General features: G+C 37.8%; 1 protein-coding gene across 1 annotated transcript in view; it reads right to left on the reverse strand.

The window, feature by feature from the left end:
• The window catches only part of RNF180 (ring finger protein 180), a 219,807-nt gene extending 198,289 nt beyond the window's left edge, over positions 1-21,518 (reverse strand). Inside the window, exon 1 of the mRNA XM_043978732.1 lies at positions 21,260-21,518. The gene's annotated coding sequence lies outside the window, so the exon portion shown is untranslated. The remainder of the gene's footprint in view (positions 1-21,259) is intronic.
• Positions 21,519-23,294: the final 1,776 nt, after the last annotated feature.

Genomic DNA, 23,294 nt, shown 5'->3' on the forward strand with positions numbered 1-23,294 from the left:
TTCATTTACTAGCACAGAATCACCCAGCTCAGTTATCTACATTTGTTCATAAAACATTATGCTTCTTAAATTAGTACTGGACCAGAAAAAAGAACACCTTCTGATCTTTTTACTGAAACCATCCATATGTTTTACAAGTTCATTCCATTTCCCTGAAGCCAAGAGATCACTCAGATGGTGCTGAGGAAGAGTAGGAAAGATTTAATTGTTAAACGGTGAGGGAGTTGGGGGGGGAGGGGAAAAGGAAGATGTCAAGAGGCTGCTCATGGTCAAGTTTCTGATCTGAATAAAGGAAGGAGCTTAACTGGCAGAGCCACTTGCCTCCTTCCTGAGGACCTGAGCTTGCTGCAAAGAAGGGAAAAAAGTGGAAGTATCTAACCTGAAGATCTAATAATTATGGGTGCGGTTCCCTAGGATGCTTTAATTTATCTTCATGTAGTGAAAACATCACAGTTCTAAACATTTGTATTTGAATTTGAACAATTCTTTCAGAACAACTAAACTAAAACCTAGTATTGTTTGAAACCTCAATATTTTCATATTCTGGCCCTTTTCAAGTTATGTAAAGATCTCCATTTCTTCTAAAGGTTATATGACATTTTTGCATTTATTTCCTGTCTTTTACTAGAATTATGTTATCCATCAACATTTATTCTGTTTGTTACGGAGTAACAGAATTCAAGAGTTGGGAGAAACCTAGCCATGTCATTCCCTTATTCAGAAAGTTCCATGGGGTTTTCTATTCATCGAGATCAAATATATGATTTGTTGTTCTCTGTATCCACAGTGCCTGGCATATAGTAGGCCCTTAGTGGATTCTTGTTGAGTGGTGATGAGTTTCCTGAATTTAGCTAGTCAAACTCTCAAATTAAATCTTTTCAGTTTAGAAGGCCTATCAAAGAGAGAGCAAAGTTGGATTTTCACAGTTATAGTATGAGCCTCCAAAAGGGTTTTTTGCTTTATAAAAGGTTTCTCAATGTTATTCTATTTTAAAATAATATCCTCTAGAAAATATAAGGCATGATTTACAAATCAATGTATGTTCACATCTTGAGAATTAAGTTTATCATGTAAAATACAATATGCTTATGCCAATTACCCCACCAAATAATTCAATTTAATCTCCTTTAATTACAATTATTTTTATTTTACCTAAGAAAAGCTTAGCTGTATGATGATTGAAAGTTCAAACAAATATTTGGGATGAATTCAGTATATTTAGATTAATATCACAAATTAATTAGAAAAGACTGACAAACATTTAAAAAGGCAAAATCAATGAATGATCAAATGTAATTAATCATGTTACTGCATTACTGATGTCAAGATTTAAGTCTGAATGAAATTGTTTCTATATTTCTAAGTACCTGTCTTTCCCACCTCCTAAAAACATAGAATAAATGGAGAGTACGATTTTTATGATGAATAAAATCTTCAAAATAAGGTGCTCATGTAGTCAACCCCATCTGTATTTATTTTCCCAAAATTTGTAAATCTACTAAGATTTAAAAATTTTTTTATAGGGGCAGCTAGATGGCGCAGTGGATAAAGCACCAGCCCTGGATTCGGGAGTTCCTGAGTTCAAACCTGGCCTCAGACACTTGACACTTACTAGCTGTGTGACCCTGGGCAAGTCATTTAACCCCATTGCCCCGTAAACAAACAAACAAAAAATTTTTACAGCAATCGATCTACAGAAATAAAACGGTACAAGACTATCTTCACCAAATGGCCCAAATAAAAATAAACTATTATTTATAATTTAATTATATTTCTAAAAGTAAAGTGAAATACTTTAATGTGAAATGGAAAAAATTCTGCTGTCCAACCATTCACATTGCTTCAATATATAAATTCCCTTGAATCTAAGATTCAACTGCAGGAGTCTAAGCGATTGTTAGATAGCAATCTTGGTTTTTCTTGTATTTTCATTTTTAAGTGGCACACTTAGGAGTTAATGTCAGAAAGGTTCTTTCAAATGTTGCATAGTACAGGAAATCTTCAATGTTTGGCCCAAGAATATAGGGTGGGCTTCTGCTAAGCATATATTTTTTATAACATGGCAGGGATTTTTGTACCACAGCCTCCTCTTTCTTCTTGCCTGGTTTAGATTCCTCCATTTCTATAGCAAGTTAAAGAAAGTGGTCTGATTGGAAATAATACTAAGAAATAAATGAACATGTGGAGAAGCTCCTGTCAATGTGAGAAAAATATTCAGTCTGTCAGAAGTCTATGATGAAGCAGCAGACATTGTGGATGGTAAAAAATAAGAAAATGAGACCAATGACAAAGTTTCATAGTATGAAAAGTTATCTTAAATAAAATTTCTTTTTTTTAAATCTCTGCCATCTTTCCTTTCCGGAAAGTTAGTACTTTTTGTACCTGCTTAATATTGTACAGGACATGAAGTTTGGGAAAACATAATAATTTCTTTTGTATTTCAATAAAGTTCAGGTTTTTCACTGCTTCTCATACACTAGCAGAAACCTAGAGATGCTAATTCAGTAGCTTGTATTTGCATAAGGAACAAAAATTAAGAACCTTTTAAAAAAAAGTTAAATCATTAAATTTGTCATTTTTAATCAACTATACTTTGAAAGTAAATGAAATGGGGGCAGCTAGGTGGCGCAGTGGATAAAGCACCAGGCCTGGATTCAGGAGGATCAGAGTTCCAATCCAGCCTCAGACACTTGACACTAGCTGTGTGACCCTGGGCAAGTCACTTAACCCCCACTGCCCTGAAGAGAGAAAAAAAAAAAGTAAATGAAGTTTGGTTCAAATACATTTGTTTATGCTCAACTAGTACCAAATTAAGAGCTATTAAGTGTTACATATTAGTATTTAATATATTTTAATACACATTAGTATTTAATATATTTCAATTTTAGCCCAAATTTCAATTCCTCCTATTTTCCCATGTCATCAAAATTTCCAAAAGATTATACACCTCTAATTATCAGCTAGGTGACTCAATGTATAGAGTTCTGGACCTGAAGTCAAGAAAATCTGAGTTCAAATCCAGCTTCAGATACTTACTAGCTGTGTGACCCTGGGCAAGTCAGTTAACCTCTGCTTGTCTCAATCCACTGGAAAAGGAAATAGCAAACCACTCCAGTATTTTTGCCAAGAAAACCTCAGGGACAGTATTGGCATGATATGGTCCACATGATCACAAAGAGTTGGACCTAACTGAATGACTGAACAACAACAATTTTTATGTTACATTTTCCCAGCAGTTTAGTTTGTAAAATAAATACCCAAGGTTGATTTTTTTATGTGTATGTATTGAGACACACAAATTTTGGTCATTTCTGTATAACGCAGTGTCAGACATCAGTCATTTAAATATCTAAAGTGAGGAATCATGGCATAGTGGAGAGAGTGCTGGGTTTGGAGTCAGGAAAGATCATCAAGAACAAATGACTTTAATTCCTTTGAGTTAGCTTTTTTTTTTGGTGGGGCAATGAGGGTTAAGTGACTTGCACAGGGTAATACAGCTAAGTGTCAAGTGTCTGAGTCCAAATTTGAATTCAGATCCTCCTGAATCCAGGGCCGGTACTTTATCTACTGCGCCACCTCGCTGCCCCTCAATTGTCAGCTTTCTTATGTGTAAAACGAATATTAAAATATCCATAGCTCCTACCTCACAGAATTATTTTTATTCTCAACATAAGATGATAAAGTACTTTGTAAACCTTAATGTGTTAATATAAATATCAGTTATTACATCATACCTGCATACACAATTTAAAAAAAATTCTGTCTTTATTTATTTGCAAAAATAAATAGACAAAAACTCAGGCAAGTTGTAAATGTATCCACTTACTAGGAAGAAGGGTTGTTACAAAATGGTTACAACACTAATCATTGTTCATAATTATCAACCAGAATCCATCTGCAGCGACTCACAAGTATCACTTGCTCTGATCATACCTCCATATAGATTAACTTACCAACTGATGCAGCCAAAAGTTATGCTTGAAATGGCTTGGGAACATTTAGTTCTGCCACACATTGTGCAGATAAAACCTCTGTAACAACAAGGAAGAGCTGGCATTTTGTATTGTGCAATCAAGTAAAAAACTGTAACAAAGTTTTATGAAAATAAAAACCATACCTATACTGTATGTCCTTGTTTGTTTTAAAACAATTATAAACAACAACAACCAGAATTCCCATTTTAAAGCACTGTAAGTTTCACAAAGCTCTTTCCTCACAACTATCTTGTGAGCTAGATATTATAATCCTCATTTTACACATGAGGCTAACTGTAGTGTAGGGAAGTAAAGGGACTGAATTATACAGGATCACAAAGCTAGTTAAGTGTCAAAGCTAAAGCCATTTGCAGCTTCAACAATAACTGCTCTTGAACCCAATTTCAATGTTCTTTCCATTACACCATGATAGAGTAAAATGCTCAGAAGCATGGTATTATGCTAGCAACAGGACAAACAGTGGTCCTTTTTATAAAAAAGATGACCCTATATAACAAGACTTTGGTAATTACCTACACCAGATCTTTACAAAAGCACTCTAAAACTCTATGAAGAGCCAAAAGATACTTTTGGTTATCTGAGTCATAATACAAGTCTCACCCACATACCTAACTTTAATCTATCAATCAATGTTTATTGTGCTCTCCATACTATATTACATATTATGAGGAAATAAGAAACAAAATCTGGAATTAGATTAGATGTGGCTTACAATCAAGTTGAGGAGGTAAGTCTAAAATGTAAGAAACAAGAGTGAATAATATAAAAGAGCATATAATTAAACACTAAGTTATTTGCTAAAATCTGAGATACAATATCATACAAGTTGTGGAAAGAGGAAGATCAGTGAAATATAGAATAGTCTGCAAAGGCTCAATAGAAAACAGGAGACTTAAGCTGGGCTTTAAAGAATAGGCAGGAGTTAGGAGGCTCCTAAACAAAGGGAAATAGGGAAAGTTACTCAGTGGAGCAACTTAGATTTTTTAAAAGTAATATATAGAAGATTGAAGCAAGATCAGATAATAGACAATGAATATAATAGCATGAATATAACTACTGTAAAAACATGTCAAAGAGGCAGAGCCAAGATGACAGTATAGCAGGAAGAGTATAGTGAACTCTTGACTCCCACTTCCAAAAGTCCCAGAAACAGCGGGGAAAGGGGGAGATGTCATACTGAGTCCTGATGAAGAAATCTAAGGGGAAAAAAAACGGTCAATCACTTTCCAGGCCAAGTGGGCACAAAGAAGTCTGCAGATACTGGAGATGGGGTCAGGCAAGGGAGTGCACTAGCACAAAAGGAGGTCCCAGATCTGTAATAGGGTACCAGGGGGAACAGGAGCCAACTGGAAGCTGTCACACACTATCCAGGTTTCAGGTCACAAATCAGCACACCTTACACTAAGAAGCATACTGCATCCAGGGCACACAGGCCATCATATCCTGTGCACTGAGTAAGAAGTAAGGTCAGAAGCAAGCAGTAACTATGTGATATGGACCCCAGGAGCAGAATAAGTTATCTGTTGCAGCTTCTAGCCAAATCTGAAGCTTGAAGAGAAATAACCAGAGCAGGCTAATATTGGCCAAGTCTAGTAGCAGTCTACTGTTGCTCAAACCCAAACCCAGGTCAAGAACTTGAAGATCTCAGGTCCGAAATGCAGCAATCAGATTTTGCTCTGGATCAGACCACTCTGAAAGCACTGAAAGCTTACTATCCCTAGTCTGAGATGTCCCTGAGATACTGGAATAACACAACAGTAAATATCCCAAGAAAGCATCAGCAGGACTAGCCCAAACTTTTCCTCTAGAAATGCACAGAGCCTGGTCCTAACAAAAAGTCCAAAGTAAGAAATTAGTTGAAAGAATGAGCAAATAAAAAAAGAATCCCACCATAAAAATGCTACTATGGTGACAGAGATGACTCCAAAACAGCTACAAGCAAAGCCTCAAAGAAAAACATCATTAGGGACAAGTTCAACCAGAATTTATGGAAAAGATGAAGCAAGAGTTTAAAAAAACCCACCTTTTTATTATAAATTAAATGTGAGTATCTGAGGGAAAATTTTTCTTTAAATGAGAGCTATGGAAGAAAGAACTGTAAAAATAATTTGCAGCTTGGTATAAGAGGTATAAAACCTTGTCTAAACAACAAACATCTTGAAAATAGGAAGCCACTGACTCCATGAGACAACAAGAAATATTAAAACAACATCAAAAATTGAAAAAGTAAAAGAAAATGTAAGGCACCATAGCAAAGACAACTAACCTGAGAAACAGATTAAGGAGGGGAAAAAATAAGAATCATTATACTATCTAAATGCTACAAGCATAAAAAGAGCTTAGATATTCTATTTCAAGAACTCATAAAAGAAAATTGCATAGGTCTCTTAGAAACAGAGGACAAAGTAGAAATGGAAAGAATCTACCAGTTATCAACTGAAAGTAACCCAAAATGAAAATTATAAAAACAATAAAAAATGATAAAACATTATAGCCAAAATCTAAAGATTCCAGGTCAAAGAAAAAATACTTAAAGCAATCAGAAAGAATTCAAGTACCAAAGAACCACCGTCAGAATCACAAATGACTTAGCAACAGCAACTATGAAGAAGTAGAATATGATATTACAGAAGGCAATGAATATAGACTTACAGCCAAGAATAACATACCCCCAAAAAACTGAGTATAATCATACAGGGGGAAATGGATTTTTTCCATATAAATTTTTAAATATTTTCCAGTTACATTTAGAGACAGTTGTCAACATTTGTTTTTATAAGATTTCCAATTTCAAATTTTTTCACTCCCTCCCCTCCCTCCCCCCTCCCCAAGACAGCAAATAATCTGATATAGGTTATATATGTGCAATCACATTAAATATATTTCTGCATTAGTCATGTTATGAGAGAAGAATCAGAGCAAAAAGGAAAAACCTCAAAAAAAGAAAAACAAAAATGACAAAAACCAACAGAAATAGTATGGTTCAATCTACATCTAGATTCCACAGTTCTTTTTTTTCTGGATTTGGAGAGCATTTTCCATCATGAGTCCTTTGAAACTATCTGGGACCATTGTATTGTGGAGAAGAATCAAGTCTATCACAGTTGATCAACACATAATGTTGTTGATACTGTGTACAATGTTCTCCTGGTTCTGCTTATCTCACTCATCATCAGTTCATGCAAGTCCTTCCAGGTTTCTCTGAAATCTGCCTGCTCATCATTTCTTATAGCACAATATAATTCCATTACATTCATTTAACACAACTTGTTTAGCCATTCCCCAATTGATGGGCAACCCCTAAATTTCCAATTCCTTGCCACCACAAAAAGAGCAGCTATAAATATTTTTGTACATGTGGGTCCTTTTCCCTTTTTTATGATCTCTGTGACCTAAGAGTACCATTGCTGGGTCAAAGGGTATGCACAGCTTTATAGCCCTTTGGGCAATTCCAAACTGCTCTCCAGAATGGTTCGATCAGTTCATAGCTCCACCAACAATGCATTAGTGTTCCAATGTGGGAAATGGATTTTTAATGAAATAGTAAACATCTAAGAATTCTGGATGAAAAAACCTAATCTGCATAGAAAGTCTGAAGTTCAAACAGGAGTTAAGAGAAACATAAAAAGGTAAACATGAATAATCATCATAAACTAAACAAGGTTAAAATGTTTACATTCTTAAATGAGGAGATGCCCTATCACTGGAGGTTTTAAAGTGAGTCTATAATTAAAGGAAAGGCCAGACAATGGTTGCATTATGTTTTGATGATCTTAAAAGAAAAATGGAAAGAGAAGAGAAAATACACTGGGAGGAGGAAAGGGATGTTGTGGAAAGATATTTCACATAATTGGCATGCACAAGTAGAAGTCTATACAAACAAGGAAGAAGATGTATGGGGGTAAGGGAGTGGGGGAGGGGGAAAACACTTAAACCTCACTCTCATCCAAACTGATCAAAGGAGGGAAGAAAACACACACACACACACACACACACACACAGAAAATTTATTCCATTCAAGGAAATAGGAACTTACAAAAGGAAGATATTTGAATTAGAGAGGGGGTATATTAATGGAGGGATTTAGTCCTCAGCAAAACATAATCTACCTAAAGATATACAAATATTCTTACCTCTTTTTTGAGGTGACAAAGAATGGTAATATGAGAGTGAGTGTCTATCAATTGGGGAATGGCTAAAAAAGTCATGGTATATAAATGTGACAACACTATTGTGCTATAAGAAATGATGGAGATGGTTTCAAAGAAACCTGGGAAGATTTATAAGAAATGAAAAAAAGTGGAGTGAAAAGAACAGTTTATACAATGATAACAATATTATAAGGACAAAAAACTTTGAATGACTAAAATTTTGATCATTATGATTACCAACCAATTTCTGAGAACTAAAGATGAAACATTCCATCCACTTCATGGCTGAAAGTTGACTTAAGAGTATAGAATGATGTCAGTGCTTGTGTGTGTGTGTGTGTGTGTGTGTGTGTGTTTTCCACTTGGTCATGGCCAATGCAAAAATTTGTTTTGCTTGACTATACATGTTTATAAGAGGGAATAGATAGATGGACAAACAAGTGAATAAAAGTGTTAGGAATTGTAAAGCTCAGAATGAGTTCAGGCTGACAAAGGGATTTAAGGACAACAAAAAGGGATTTTTTGTTACACTGAGAAAAAAGGAGGTGCAATAAGATTAGGGACTTTTGCCTGGGGGGAATGGGGGTGGGTAATGATAACTGACACCAGAGAAAATACAAAGGTACTTAAATCTTATATTGGTACACTGTTAATGAGCAGGAAAAAAAAAATGACAAGCAGGGAGTTCATCCGCAAAAATTTGTAAGGAGAGAACAATAGAGAACCTAGCTGCCCTTGATGAATTCAAGTCACTTCACCCAAAAGGACTGGCAGATGTTACTACAAAGTTACTGTCACTGATATTTGAGAGATCAAGGACAATGAGAGAGGGATCACAAGATTGGAGAAGGGCAAATGTCTTGATTTTCAAGCTATAGGCCTGTGAGTTTGACTTTGATGCTTGAGAAAATTCTTGAAAGGACCACTGAAAAGGTTATGTGGTGAATGTCTAGGAAAAGAATCAGTGACTACGAAGAGCCAGCATGGCTTAATCAAGAACACTGCATGCCAGAGTAACTTCATTTTCCTTTTGGAATGCTTTATACATAGTTTACCTAGATTTTAGCAAGGGTTTTAATAAAATATCTCATAATATTCTTATGGAAAAGATAGATATGGGTTAAAGAATAATATAATCAGATGGATTCAGATCTGGTTGGATTGCTAGACTCAGAGTAGTTGTTAAAGCTTCGGTGTCAAAATGGCAACCTTTAGGGGGGTATACCAGGATCTGTACTTAGACCTGTACTTTCATATTTTTATCAGTGACTAGGATAAAGGCATGGATGGCATGCACATAAGATTTGCAGATGACACAAAGCTTGGGAGAATGGTTAATAGTCTGGATGCCAAAGTTAGCATCAAAAAACTTCTTGCCAATGCAGAGTTAGTTCAATACAGGAAAACTATGAACATAATTGAACATATCAATAACAAAACTAACAAATCATATGATTATCTCAACAAATTCTGAAAAAGCTTTTGACAAAGTATGGCACCCATTTCTATTGAAGACAATGGAGAACCTGGGAATGAAGGGAGCATTCCTTGGAATGATGGATGGTATCTATCCAGCAAGCATTTTCTGTGATGGGGCTGAGCTGAAGGTCTTCCTTGTGGGATCAGGGATGAGGTGGGGATGCCCACTTTCACCACTGTTGTTCAGTATAGTACTGGAGATGACTGTGGCAGTCAGAGAAGTGAGAAAAATCAAGGGAATTGGAGTGGTCAGTGTTGGGGCAGGACTGTCACTCTGTGGATGATGTGTTAGTGTGCTTGGAGAACCCTAAAGAATCAACTAGAAAACTACTTGAAATGGTTGGCAACTTTGCCAGGGTTGCAGGATGTAGGATGGACCCATGAAGATCGTCAGTATTTCTTTGTATGGACAGTGGAGCCTGGTGGCAGGGGATGGAAGGATTGTCAAGGGTACCTGGTGCTGGCTAGGAGAAAGAGTGGTGGATCAGTGGAATAGACTGGGTGCACAGGGAATAGCAGTCAATGATCATAGCAACCTGGTGTTTAATAAACCCAGGGACCCCAGCCTTTGGGATGGAAACTTACTGTTTAATAGGGAATACTTGGAGGACTAACTAGTATTAGGGCACATTCTGGGTGTGGCCCAAGATCTCACACGATGTACCAGGATGGAGTCAAAATGAGTGAATGGTTTAGACATGGTATTACCATGGGCAAACTGGAAGAGTGAAGAGTGGTCTGCCTGACTGTCAAATCTACGGGAAGGGGAGAACTCATGACCAAAAGTGAGAGAGAGAGAGAGAGAGAGAGAGAGAGAATGAGAATTAAGGTAAAATAGATAACTTTGATAATATTAAAATTAAAAGCTTTTGTACAAACAAAACCAATACAACCATGATTAGAAGGAAAATCAAAAGCTGGTAAACAATCTTCATAGCAAGTGTCTCTGATAAAGGTCTCATTTCTCAAATATATAGAGAAATAAGTCAAATTTTCAGGAATAAAATCCATTCCCCAACTGATAAATGGTCAAAAGATATGAACAGGCAGTTTTCAGATGAAGAAATCAAACCTATCTATAGGCATATGAAGAAATGCTCTAAACAGGGTTTCTTAAACTTTTTCCACTCATGACCCCTTTTTACCCAAGAAATTTTTATGTGATCCTTAGCATATAAGTATACAAATCAAATATCTACTGCCAAATTTTTCATGATCCCCATGTTCAGTTGTGTGACCCACAGTTTAAGAAGCTTTGCTCTAAATCACCTTTGATTAAAGAAATGCAAATTAAAATACCTATGAGGTATCACTTCACACCTATCAGATTGGCTAAAATGACAAAAAAAGAAAAATTATAAATGTTGGAGAGGATGTGGAGAAAAAGTTGGAGTTATGAACTGATCCAACCATTCTGCAGAGCAACTTGAAACTATGTCCAAAGGGCAACCAAACTGTAGGTCTGTATCCCAAAGACAAGATAAAAAGGGAAAAGGATCTACCTGTGCTAAAATATTCATAGTAGCCCTTTTCATGGTGGCAAACTATTGGAAATTGAGGGGATGTCCATCAATTGGGGAATGTTCAAATAAGCTGTGATATGTGAGTGTGGTGGAATACTGTTTTGCAATGAGAAATGAATAGGCAGATTTCAGAAGAACATGGAAAGACTTGTACAGACTGGTGCAGGGTGAGGTGAGTGGAGCCATAAGATTATACATAGTATCAGCAACATTGTGTGGTGATCAACTGTGAACAGTTCAGCTCTTCTTGGTGGCACAATGATCCAATAAAGTATGGGGGACTCATGAGTGAAAGTGCTGTCCATGTCCAGACAAGGAACTGATGGATTCTGAATGCAAATCAAAGCATTTTTTTCAATTACTTTATTCTTTTTCATGGTCTTTTTCCTTTCGATCTATTTCTTCTTTTACAACTCTGACTAATATAGAAATGTTCTGCATGATGGCACATGTATAGCCTATATCAGACTGTCTGCCATTTTTGGAGGAGGGGAGGGGACAGAGGGAGAAAAATGTGGAACTCAAAATCTTGTAAAAATGAATGCTAAGGGGCAGCTAGGTGGCGCAGTGGATAAAGCACCGGCCCTGGATTCAGGAGTACCTGAGTTCAAATCCAGCCTTGGACACTTGACACTTACTAGCTGTGTGACCCTGGGCAAGTCACTTAACCCCCATTGCCCTGCAAAAAAAAAAAAAAAAAGAATGCTAAGAATTGTCTTGACATGGGAAAAAATAAAATACTATTTTAAAAGATAAGAAAAACAACAATTTTACCAAGCTATAGAGCACGGAATTGAATCTAAAAGGATGAAATTTAATAGGAATAAAGGTGTCTTACACTTGAATAAAAAAAAGAATCACTCTGCACAGTAAGATGGGATAGGTATAAATAGATAGCAGCTGTTCTGAAAAGGATCTAGGGACTTTAGGGAACTACAAACCTAGCATGAGTGAGCAGTGATGTGGTAGCCAAAAAAGCTAATTCCATCTTGGTCTGAATTAGAAGAAATCGGGGCAGCTAGGTGGCGCAGCTGAGAATACATAGCAGAGCTCCCGTCGCCTTCCAGCTTCCAACCAGAATATGGGGGGAAAAAAAAAAAAACTCCCTTCTCCCAGCACCCCCACACAGTCCCCAGCCAATTAGCTAGCCACTCTGACAGTCACATGACTGCCCTCACTAGGCTTCCAATCATTATAATTTTGCCAGGCCCATGTAGGCGTCGACGAGTGGTGATGACGTGAAGTGCCAGTGCCATGGCAATGGCTACAACCAGTGGGCAGAGCACTGTACAGTTTGCAGAGCCCCAGGCCAGTGAACACCGAGGAATTCTAGCCAAAAGATGGGGTCATAAAAACCTCAAATAACAATTCTTTACAACACAATGATATCAATATTTTTCAATGAACACTTGTAAATGAATTTAACTATTGTCAGCAATGCAATGATCCAAGACAATCCTAAACAGCTAATGATGTAGCATTCTATCCACCTGCAAAGAACTGATATTGATTGAACACAGACTGAAGCATGCTATTTTTCACTTTTTCATTTTTTTCTTTTACTCAAGTTTTCTTGAACAAAATGACTAGTATAGTAATGACTGACATAATTGCACATGTATAACCTATATCTGATTGCTTACTGCCTCACAGAGGGGGGGAGGGAAGGAAAGGAAGATGGGACAGAATTTGGAACTCAAAACTTTATTTTATAAAACTTATATGGCCATAATTTTAATTTTTTATACATAAACTACTGTTTTTCCCACTTTTCTCCATTTTCTTTAATTTAATTTTGTTAAGATTCAGCAGTAGAACTGCTAGTTCCTCATTCTCAGCCAGCTAGCCACCCAACTCATTAAAAAACTTCCTGTTGGCAGAGTTAAAATAGATTTTTTATGTCTTTAAATTATTTTATCAAGGAGTGATTAAATCATTTTTGTTATCAGTAGAGAAATCTCTCGGATTGGCTGGGGGGAAGCTTAAACTTTTGGTGGCTCACACACAGTGCGGTGAGGAACCTATCTAGAACCTAGCTTCTCAAACTGTGGGTTGTGACCCCATATGGGGTTGCATAACTGAACATGGGGGTCGTGAAAATATTGGCAATAGTAAAAGGTTATGTATACCTATTTTATATAGCTATATACCTGGGGTTATGTAAAAATTTCTCAGGCAAAAAGGGGTCATGAGTGGAAAAAGTTTAAGAAGCCCCAATCTAGGGGACCCTATGACAAGTCCCTGGATCAACAGGATTTGGGGGAGTGATTCCCCACTCAAGTGTTCTGACTACTTTGAGGGAGCAATAATTCAGGCCAGACCTGGTGGTCTTAGAGGAGAGATTCCCCACCTCAATGGTAAGATGGACACAACCCCAGTCTCTTCTGATCTGAGAAGAAGGCTCATGTTAGTTTTACAAAGATGAGGAAAGGAGAAGGCTCCCTTTCATTTAGTGAATAAGGTTATTATCGCTTATATTCTTAGGATTATCAGTCACTGACAATCAGAACTAAATTCTTAGGAAGTTTTAAAGGAAAGTTGATATAAATTTTGCTGAATATTCACTTATAAAGCCTCTTTAGGGCCTCGTTGAACAATCTTAGGGCTTTAGAGGTTAAGCCCAGAAATTAAGAATTCGAGGTACTAGAGAATTTGCCAAAACAAATTTCTGAATATTATAATGTTAACTGCAGGAAACACTGCCCTAAGGACGGAACTTAGATGGTCAGGGGGATCATCTCCAAGCGTCTTCAATGGGGAACTCAGATAGAAGAAGCCAAAAGGCTGGTACCTCAGAAATCTAGTCCAGTTCTTTCAGAAGTTCTTCTTAGGAGTTCCACTCCTGGTTGGGGATGTGCCCAGGAGAGATGAGGTCAGACATAAGAAGATACATACATACTACAAGATCCCCATGGAGACAAGGGTGGACACCCTGTTGGGGAATGACTAAAAAAAAGTTATTAAAGTTTGGTCTGAGAAAATAAGACATTTAGGGGATTGTTTTGGACAAAGCATGGTACTTTTGATTACTTAGAAAGTTATAGAATTTTATTGAACAATCTCTCAAATCAGTTTAAAACAAATAAACTACTGATATTGCTAAATTCTTTGTAATTCTCAGTTTTTCTTCCTGTGATTATACTTTGGCAGAAAGTCTAGAAGAATAGAACTTTAACTAACTCTTCTATCTATTAGGGACTTGTTCTAAATACAAAGTGCACTTTAAATAAGTAAACCCAATTGGCAAATTAGAGTAAAGCAGTTTTGTACTGTTACTAAATTACATTTTTTTGATGATATTCTAAAGTATTAACATAAGAAACTGAAAAACTATCTGAGGCTGACAGCAGGACCCCAGCCACAAGATAAGTTCTATACTTATTAGTAGAGGAGAAAGGTAAAATCCTAACTTCAAAATTTCCCAGGGAAAAGCTTTGGAGAAGTTCAGGCCTAATTAATGTTGTGTCTTGTTGTATTTTCTGTGTGTGTGTATGTTTTGTAAATGATGAAACTAAGTTTAGGAAAGTAGGTTTCTTACTTCAAATAAAAAGGGACCTTATATAATTAGGAAAGATCACAAAAGAATGGGAAATGTCTCTTTTGGTCTGTGCTATGCTATTTGTGCCTTGTCTTAACCCATAGCTAACAGGTGTTTTGGCATGATCAACCAAAAGAAATAGGCTAGAATAAAAAAGCAAACTCCCCAAAAAAGCCTTAAAAGAGGACAAATCTCTCTTTTTTCCTTTTTCCAACACTGGCCATTTTGGAGATTGCTGAGATGAAAGATACACACAGAAATTAAATGAAAATTAACATACAAAAACTGGAAGCCAAATTTGTGGGAAAAAAAGAATAAAGTTTCTTTCATTTCTAAATTATAGTCTGGATGTCTTCATAAAGTATTTTGATGAGATTATGGGATACTAGCAAACTCTGTAGAGTTTAATGAAAAGAACAACCAAAAAAATTCACAGATATATTGTTCTTAAAAGGGACCTTTAAATGACTAGAGTTTGACTTAAAACTGTGGTTTGAATTTTAAGAAATGTTTGATTAACTATAAGATAGGTTCAGGAAAGATTAAGTGAAAATTCGGGGGAAGTGTTATAAAAAAGAAAAACTTGGGAAATAGTATGGGAGAAATTATATTAAAACTCCTGTGAGCTTAAATAATTCCACAACTCAAAATTTTAAAAGAAACACCATTTGCTAAGCCTAAAGAATTTTCAGTTAGTTAATCTCTAAATCTGAAGTTTTGAGGTATCAATTTATGAAATTTGTTTTAATTTTAGTGTAGAATTAAAGGTATACTTAAAATTATACTTAAAGTTGGGATAAGTTTATTGCAGGAGAGAATTTTTATTATTAGAAGGCAGAATAAGGACATTTTAGACCATCTTCATAAAAGAATAAAAGTAAACAGAATTGGAGATCATTTACCCTTCTGTTGTTGACTGCTTTTAAACAATCAACCTAAGGGCACCAAACAAGTCCTGATTAGTGATCCCGGATTGAAGGTGATTCCCAAGGTGCTCCCAGGAAAAAAGAAATTATTTTGAAATCAGAAAGCAAATAAAGGTAAGTGAGTTTGAAGCAGTGTAAATCAATTGTTTAGGTAAACTAAACCCAGTAAAAGTTGTGTTGAAATCAACTGTTTAATGAAAATAAGTTCAAATTGTATAAATAAGGCTACAGTAAATTAGGCAAAATTACTGAAGATAGAATTAAACAAAAATATAAAAAAGACAGGAATAAATTAAGTGCATGCACACCTAATGGAGGGTGTTCAAATGATAAGAAATCAAAATAAAGTGAGCATATGGCTTGTAAAAGTATAAAATACTAAAATTTTGAGAAGGAAATGCAGAACTTACAAATTATTTACCAATATCTGTGACATTCCTGTGCCATACTTAGGCTTTGGCTGATCCCCTCTGGTACTGTAAAAATAGCTGGATTGAATGCTTTTCCAGTATAAAAAGAGGTTACTTTGGGGAGATAGATGATTGATTTCTTCTCTAAAGTCATCCTGCTTACTGAAATCTGAGGCATCCTACAATAAGGAATTTGTTGTGCTGAGTGAGTTGGTTTTGAGTCTTATTTGCCTATCACTCACAAAAACTATGTAATATTTTTTTTTTGCTCAAAAGCCCTTAAAGAAACTGGTTGAATTGTGCATTGTTTGAAACATCTATCTACTAATATTAAGGAAGACAAAGACTCATTTTCCAATCCAGGGCCTCATGATCCAACAACTGAAATTCTCTGAAGTTTCAGGTGAATTGTGTATTCTCAATATAATGATTCTCATAGGCCTATTTTATATTGAATTTTGTGTTGTCTTGGCACCTGAGACACAGATCTAGAAGGAAGAAGCCCCTTCAGAGCTAACCTAAGAACATGACTTGTTTTAGAAATATAAAATTATAGACTTCGAACTTTTTTTCATTGACAACAAAGATGTGATCCTTAATAACTGAATCCACCTAAAGCTACGATTATTGGAACTTGCTGTTAGACGTCATGAGACTATAATTGATATTATTCTGAGTCTGATTCCAGGTATGATCATTAAGGAATCCTCTTGGGCTAATAATCCATGATGCCAGTAACCATGACATCCATGAATTACAAGTGGAGTTCTCCTGGGGAAGGCTGGGAGAACAACTCTTAGCATGGGCTGAGGTATGATTCTCCTGACTCCATTTCTTCAGTATGACATTTCCTCTTGAATGGAAAATATCCCACCTTTTAAGCCTGGCTCAATACAATTGGCTATCTGTGTGACTCTAGCCTGGAACTGTCATGAAGTTAGGGAAGCATTTTCCCCTTCCTGCATAATGTCCCTATTTTCTTTCTATAGCAAATTTCTATAATCATTACAGGTTATTGGTATAAATACAATATTAAATCCTTAATTCATAAGTTAGTACTGGAGCACATCTGAGCTTTTATTATAAGATACAGATTTGAGCTATTTTGCCTAAAATTTTAGTCCTTCCTAAAATTAATATTAGAATAGAACTGTTTATGGAAGTTTATGGGACCAAACTGTTGTTCTATCAATTATTAAACCTAAAACATAAATATCTTCAGTTTTGGTTTGAAGAAATGGATTTAAAATATCTTGTGTTACCTAAATGGAAAAAGCCAATTTTATTAGGGTTTATTATTACCACCTGGATGTTGAGCATGTCTGGAAAGGCAAACATGTTTTTATTACAAATACCTTATTCAATCTGCACTATCTTGAAGTTGACTACTCAATGTATTTATACATCCCATCCCCAGAACTTTTTCTGACAACTGAAATTATTTTGGCAAATTTAAATGAATCCAGTTGAGTATCAGGGGTCATCACTATATATAAAAAAAGGTGTTCTGTCAAAAGTTCCCTAGCAGAACTTCATCTTCCTAAGGGAGGTAATAACAACTCGAAAAAAAAAAGTCAGAAAAGAAAATAGAATGAACATTTTTCAGTTAGTTTTAATTAATAAGATTAGGTAATTACATACACCAAATAGAAAATTTGGGTTCAGAATTGTTTAATTTTTCAGTTGTTATTTGAATTTGCCAACCTTATATAAATTCTCTGTTCTAGTGATGTTCATATTAGTGCTATTAAGGTTTGAGCTAGCTCTCACTACCTGACCTGGTTATTCTCATAGCAAACTACAATTGTATTAAGATCTATTGTCAGAAATTTTTAACAGAGAAGAGGATCTCTAAAGTTAGCTGAACTAGAGAAGCAAATCCACTAGAAACTGCTCTGAAACCCTACTCATTCCAATATTCCTAAGAGGAGAGATCTTCAGAGCACCACAGGACTGCATCAGAAGATGTTTTAGAGATTGGAGAGTTGTATGAGATGGGACAAGGCAAGTTGTTCCACAACAGTTGAATTTTTCTTTGTGTAATTTGTGGTGGGTTTGCTACAGGCTATTGTTTTTTGGCTATGAGTTTTGTGTTGTGATAGTTGTGGAAACTTTTTAAAAATTTCTTTAAGGAATCCATATAGCCCCATATGCAGCTTCAACAATAATTGTCCTTTAACTCTTGCTACCTGGCTCAGTTGTGCATCATGTCTCTCAAAAAAGTGTTACCTTAAAGGCATGCACTTCAGAGCCCAAAAAGTTGTAACTTTTGCAGAGCATTGTGAAATCTTTATGAGAGGTACTGAATCTAGTCTTCCACCATCAACACCCTCTCACTCAGTCTTCTGTTATGAGAAGAACAACACCTTCATCATCATCACCCCCTCCATAAGTGGTTCCTAATCTACCTGTTCTAAAGCCTGCAGTGACTGGAACCTAGAATACTCCTTTTCAGTCTCCTACTTTTGCAGTCACTGTTAATTCCTTTGTTCATGGAACTCAACCTATTCCTTATTTTCATCCACTCTCTATGCTACCGCCATCTAGATCTGTTTATGTTGTCTGCAGGGATACTGCCTCTCATCACCATCATGGGGTGGCTGTTTGTCAAAATTCCTTAAATCATTTTTATAAATTCAAAAGATTGGGGGCAGCTAGGTGATGCAGTGGATAAAGCAGTGGCCCTGGAGTCAGGAGGACCTGAATTCAAATCCGGTCTCAGACACTTGACACTTACTAGCTGTGTGACCCTTGGCAAGTCACTTAATCCTCAATGCCCCGCAAAAACAAAAAACAAACAAATAAATTAAAAAGATTTCTAGAACCTGTGTATAGGACAAACAATACTTCCCTCATGGTCAGTGATAGTCACCTCAGATATTTATTGTATAATTAGTATATTATGAGTTAATGTTTAATTAAATGGAATATATAATCAGTATGCTATAAGTTGTATCCACTTCCCTCCTCTCTAATGTCACTATTACACCTCAGTAAGAGGACTGCCCCCTTCTGGTTATACATTGCTCATGGAAGACTGCCCTCCAGGCATTTAGACTGTAATGATCCAAAGAAAAAATGGAATCTTTCTATGGATTGAAGGGAGGAATGTGAGAAAAAATTCATTTGGACACCTACTCTATTCTAATTAGTATTCATCAATTTGATATGCTTCCATAGGGGTAGTGATTATAAGTTCTGTATATTAGGCCCCAGAGCTGTCAACTGCAGATTCTAAGTTCACAGGCTTAATTATATGAAGCTAACCAGAGGCCCTCCACCCTTGTTTTTCTTTACCTTGGTGATCAAGCCCAGTGTGGCACAGGTCATTCAATTACATGGGAAGTCCTGCAACTTATTTTTTAATATCTCTGGATCCCTCTCCCTTGTCCAATATGAACAAGTGATCACCTTATGCCTACTTAGTCAGTGGAGATAACCCATGCTTCACTCAACCTGTGACCCCCCTACTGCTGATATGTCATTTTTGGACCTCAAGAGCAGGGCCCATCAACCATGAAATTCTGTATGTCACCAAGCCTCTTTTCCTCTTTTACATATTTGGGTATCAAACTCTATTAAAAAAAAAAAAAGTCCTGGAAGAAGGGGGCATCTCAGATCATGAGGAAGATTTGAGGTCCACTTCATTAGAGGGCACCTTGACCCCTTTAATAAAGTGCCACTGGCTTCAGAGCTCTGCCTCAATCTCTTTTATTGTAGGTTGGACAATTTTAATGCTCACATTATTAAAGATAATTTAATATTATATATTTTTAAGCCAGAAATGTCAATCAGTGTGACACAATGATTTCCTTTTATTGTTTAAAATCAAATGAAAGTCTCTAGAGGACAGTACCACCAAGATGGGAGTCAATTTTTAAATATTGTCTTGGACATGTTAATGCCTTATCCTAGTTATACTGTGCAGTGTTTTTATTCACTTAGTAAAAGGAAGATCTTGTTGAAAGATAAAAGGGTGAAATGTATCCTTTGTCTGGATAGTTTTCACTGAGAAAGCAATCATCTATAACGGGGAACAAACATTCAGAAGATTAACCAAGAACACATAGCTCTTCTGTCTGGTAAAAGTACAACTAAGGTGACTTCAACTTCATAAAGCACTGTGCCATCTCAGATTGCTTGTCCCTTTCAGAGACAAAATCCTGAGGCCCCTTCATTCTCTCCATTAAGCACATGGATAACTTGAACTGAGCTCAAAAAAAGATGAAATACATAGACAATGTAAAAGAAATAGATAATAAAGACAGTAGAAATGACAGAAGTTAATCCGAATTTGAATATTGGAGGCATTAAGACCTAACTAGATTGAACATAGGCCTGGGAGTCAGACAAGTTCTAATCACAGCTTCCAGAATGACTGGCGGCATAGCTTTGGTGCCTACACTCCCTGGTCTATAAAATGGGGTAATTTAATAGCAACCTGCCTACACAATGCTCCTTTGATGTGAACTAATTAATGATTTCACAGGGCAATACTTTTAAAAGGCTAATGTTCTAGAAATATTAAATATGACCCTTCAATTAAAAACAAAAAACAAGAAACAAACAAAAAAACCCAACCTCCAAACCCACACTTTGTAGCCTAACCCGTACCTAAAAAAATTGGGGGGGGGTCTTTTCCCCTAATTCCCGATCCTCCCCTCCAATTAATTTCAGGCTCTTATCACCTCCTTCTAGTTGACAATTTGTTTTGATGCCAAAATCGCCAACAAAAGCCCACCGAAAAAGAGATGGTGAAACTGCCCAGACAAGAGAAAGTGGATACGTCTGTGCCCTGCTGGGGCAAGTACTGGGAATCCGAGGGAAGAGAAACGTGGCACTGATGCTTGTGACCCGCCTGTAGATTAAACTGGATCAAATCTTCCAACCTCCCCCGGGGGAGGGAGTAAGAGGGAGCAGATACTGTGTTCGGTTTCTGCCGAGCCGCCAGCTCTGCTAGCCCTCTGGGTGCCCGGTGCCCGGGCTTCGCCTCCCGCGGGGGCTCCCTCCCCAGAAGCCCCAGCTCGGGAAGCCGAGGCCCCACGTGCAAAAGTTGTTCGCGGCGTCGGGGTCCCCAGCCCAGAGGCGCGGCCCGTCCCCGGGCCCCGCGGCTCCCGCACTGCCCCCTCCTCTCGCAGCCCCGGGCCTGGACTCTGGTGGCCACCGTCTGTTAGGAGCCGTGGCCCGAGGCTGTCCGGCCCAAGCCTGTCACCCATCGCTCTGTAGCCCGCCCTTACCTGACCCTTCGGGCCCCAAGGATGCTTGGGCGCTCTCGTGGACGCCCCCAGCCCCCGACTCGCCGGTGACTGGGCCGGGGGCCGAGGAGCCAGGGAGCGGGGAACGGCGACGGCTAGGGTCCAACAGCGTCTCCGACAGTGGCGGTGGCGGTGCCGGTTCGGGGAGACGGGAAGCGACAGGAGTCAAACCCAGCTGAAAGCGCTCGGGCTGAGTCTCAGCAGCCTCGGATCCAGAGCGAGCGAAAGAGCGAGCGCAGCAGGCGTGCAGCCCCTCGCTGCTAAGGCGCTGCCGGAGGCCGCCGCCGCCACGCCCACTCCACCTCACCCGCCCCGCACAAACAGCCCTGCACCCTGCGGGGGCGGCGCTGCCGGAGCTCGGCCAGAGAACCGGGCGAGGGGCACGTCCCAGGCAAACCCTGGGAAACTGGGGATTTTGTTTACAGTTGTTGTGGTCGATGTGTTAGAGCTTATCCGGCCCTGTTACCAAATGAAGCTTCTCCGCCAAGGCAGAGTGTTCGAACCAGCCCTCGCGTCAGACCAGAACTAACTTGCTGGGTTTCTTAGTTTCTAAAAGATCGAGGGGGACAAACTGCGCGCAGAACAAATACCTAATGCTTTGTGTACTAGCATGCATTTAGTCCTGTGCTTCCCACTTTCTCTCTTGCTCAATGTCCTATTTATAACTAGTATTCCTATCACTCACCCCCTGCAGCAGAGTATCAGGACTATTCCTTTGTGCAGTTGTCAAATCTTTCTACGACCACATCTCTCCACACCGAGGAGGACCAAAGACCTAGTTCATCACCTCTGCCCTTGCCTAAGTAATAACCTCCTAGCTGGTCTTCTTGTTTCTCACTCTATTCCAATTCTCCACATCGCTCATAAAGTAATATTCTTAAAGTACAGGCATAATATATCATATCCCTATTCAGGAAACTCCATTGACTTCCTTATACTTTTAGGAACAAATAAAAACTTCTAGCTGTCTTTTCACAGAAACAAACAGGAAAAAGCAGCACCCCGACGCCATTTACCCTGGTTCTGGCCAGCTCCACAGTCATTTTCGAGGTAAGCAACTCAGATGAGATATAACCTGGCAACTACCTCTTCAGGTGCTGGAGACCTGGCTCCTCAGCTGATGCAGCTACACATACTGAAGGCACGGAAAAGGAAGAAATGCTAAAATCCTTGGCGTCATCAAACTGTTCACCATAAGAAATGAATATAGTTTTCTTTATTTCACTAAAGAAACTGTATTGAAATCTGTTTTGCTGCTGCATCCTAACAACTGAGCTTCTTCATTGGATTTGCACTTGAAAACTTTCATATGTTTTGTGTTCCCCCTTTTACAATATAATCTCCTTGAGAGCAAGAACTATCTTGTTTTTCTATTTGTATCCTGAACCTTTACCACAGAGTTTTACATGTTAAGTGCCTTGCCTTGTATAATAAATACATTTTCATTAATTTATGTATAAAATACTTATTGTTCAGCATTGATTTAGAGCTGGAAGGAATTTTAGGGATCATCTATCCCAATTAAGTGACTTTGACCAAGGTCACCCAGATAATAAGTGACAAAGTCAGCTTTGGAACCCAGGTCCTCTGATTACAAATTCAGTGCTCTCTCCATCCTAGAATAGTGCCACCACATCCTAATGGGCACTGTCTTGTCTTTTGGTTTTGTAGATTCTCTCTGGCCCATTCATTCTTCAACCTTTATGATTGCTCTTTTTTTTCTTCTTCCTCACTAGTTCCACAATGTCTTTCTAGTTTCTCAATGCAGTGGTTAGAAAGGGTGTGGTAAAGGAAGGCCTGGACTGAGGTCCTGGTTTCCCTGTGCATAGGATAGATAGGGGAGAGAGAGAGAGAGAGAGAGAGAGAGAGAGAGAGAGAGAGAGAGAGAGAGAGAGAGAGAGAGAGAGAGAGATGATAGATAGATCAATGATAGATACATAGGTGGGTAGGTGGGTAGATAGATGGATGATAGATCTAGATAGATATATCTATATATAACATACATGTGTTATGTATG

The sequence above is a fragment of the Dromiciops gliroides genome, chromosome 1 (assembly GCF_019393635.1).
Source record: "Dromiciops gliroides isolate mDroGli1 chromosome 1, mDroGli1.pri, whole genome shotgun sequence".
In the NCBI taxonomy this organism is placed as follows: domain Eukaryota; kingdom Metazoa; phylum Chordata; class Mammalia; order Microbiotheria; family Microbiotheriidae; genus Dromiciops; species Dromiciops gliroides.